Source organism: Pundamilia nyererei, unplaced genomic scaffold, assembly GCF_000239375.1.
Source record: "Pundamilia nyererei isolate P.nyererei 1_Seehausen unplaced genomic scaffold, PunNye1.0 scaffold00007, whole genome shotgun sequence".
NCBI classification, from domain to species: Eukaryota; Metazoa; Chordata; class Actinopteri; order Cichliformes; family Cichlidae; genus Pundamilia; species Pundamilia nyererei.
In genome coordinates, this window is record NW_005187408.1 from 815,236 (window position 1) to 817,471 (window position 2,236).

The window sequence follows — 2,236 nt, forward strand, 5'->3', positions numbered from 1 at the left end:
CTTTCACATTTGTGTGTCTGGTGTTTGGGCACAATATTGTCTATACCCTGGCCTGCAGTACTGTGTGCTTTACGCAGAAAGTGAATTTGTTTCTTTTCAGTTAGTGCCCAGTCAGAACAGACCAAAGAATAGTTTCTCATATCATGCACAAAAAAAATGAAAATGGATTTTGTGACACTGATTTTCATGGAAAATGGTGGTCACACAAATGGTGACAGAAAGTGTTAGTAATGCATGACAGGAAGTCTTTAACCTGTCGTTTTCCTGCTCAGGTAAAATACAAGGCTAAATTATTAGGGCATGGAACAGAAAATATATTAGCATGTTAATAGTGCAAGGTGTTGTTGTTAAAATATTGCTTTCATATTATAGATGGCTTCATTTAGAAGCATCAAGTGATGTTGATGCATCTATTAGTACTTCCTGGGATTAAGATGAATGCTGGTTGAAAACAAACAAACCAAAAAACCCATGCACGACTCATGCTAACTTTGTCAAGCTAGTTGTCAAGGTGCTGTTTGATGAACAATGCATGTCTTTTCCAGTTGAATACATTCATTACTCAGTCTACAAGACCCTGTGTTTGTGAAGTAATATAGTGGAAGTGGCAAATCCCACTGTGTTTGTACTTGTTTGAGATTTATTTGCTTTATGTTTTGTTTTTGTAAATTAAGTCTGCTTTTAGTATTTATTCTCTCACCACAAACATCCAGTCTGTCCTCCAGTATTGTGCTCATCGGCGCCCTGACTGATTGACTGGCTGGCACGTTCAAAGTGATGTTTTAACTGAATTAGATTCTCCAATCTTCTTATAAGAGAAGAAAACAACAGTATTTTATAGATAGTTGAAGTCTGTATATAGCAAAAGATGATTGCGAATCCATTCCACTTGTTTTGATGAAAGTGGTAACAGTTGCATTGAAGAGATAACAAGACAACCCTCAAAACTGCATTGGTTTTGTAGGTGGTGGCCACAGACCGTTGCCTACTCCTTATCTGTCCTGACTGTTTTTTCCCGTGTTTTGCTCTTTTACTGTTTTCGTGATTACTGGTAGCAGGTGAGAGGTTACCTGAAGCCCATTGAGGTTGCACAAATAGTTCAGCTCCTCTGGGATGACCCATGTGCATGTGCCATCAGGAGATTGTTTGCTGAGTCTTCCACCTCAAGCGGGTGGAAGAGCAGGACTGGTATCTTCTCTTTTGTCTGAGGAGGAACAGAATGACTACCAGAACCCTGCAAAGTTACCTTCCTGAAAGCTACTCATGTGCACTTTTCTGACCAAAATCTCAAGAAACACACCCATGAAGGGGATTAGAGGTCCTGATGTCCTTTAGTGGGATTGGTGCTCACTATGGACACCATGCAGCTTGATTGGCTTTCACCAGTGAACACCAGAACTGGGAGGTCCAGCACTGGTGCACATTCTCTTTACAGATGAGAGAAGTTTCACACTGAACACATGTGATGGACGTAAACGAATCTGGGGATGCTGTAACAAGCATGGCTGGTTTGACGGTGGATCAGTGATTGTGTGAGGAGGCATTCACTTGTAGGGTCAAATAGACTTCCGTGTGATAGCCAACAGTGCCCTGACTGCATTTAGGTACCAGGATAAGATCATCAGACTTATTGTCTTATATGGTTGCAGTGAGCTCTGGGTTCACCCTGAAGGACAACACTTGGGCTCATTGTCTATGAAGAACCACGAACACTACTGATCGACACTGGGATACAAGTTGAATCAGCCTGTGATTTCAGTTTTTTACTTATTAAAGTGATTTTTCAATCCTGCCATCAAACAGTTGATAATAATGGTTTCTAATGATCATATATAGCTTTGTTTTTAACAAGTTGAACAGTATGTATAAATAAAAATGTTTTACTTTAATATTTAGTTCCTCAGGATCTGATGTGTGATATTAGGATTCCCTAATCCCTGATCCTAAATTTTTGAGCAGTGTAGACAGAAACTGAGTAACCTATTTTCAGCAATGAACAGTGAAAAGGTATGGCACTGTGGTTATGTGGTTCATAAACTTTCATTCACTAGCTGGGCCCATGTCCTCATTTTAGGTATGACAGCGTTTTAGTAGGTAAAGGTGAATGCTTGGACATGAGCTGCGGTTTGGGGAAGGCCTCGAAGGGGACTGGCGACGGCTCCCGGGCCTGGCAGATCCCCATGCACTAAATAGAAGTGAAGAAGTTGAAGAATGGAGAACAAGGAGGGAGGGAGGG

General features: G+C 41.0%; 1 protein-coding gene across 4 annotated transcripts in view; it reads left to right on the top strand.

The window, feature by feature from the left end:
• The window catches only part of ctnnd2a (catenin (cadherin-associated protein), delta 2a), a 255,957-nt gene that overhangs the window by 45,963 nt on the left and 207,758 nt on the right, over positions 1–2,236 (top strand). The gene's annotated exons all lie outside the window — the stretch shown is intronic.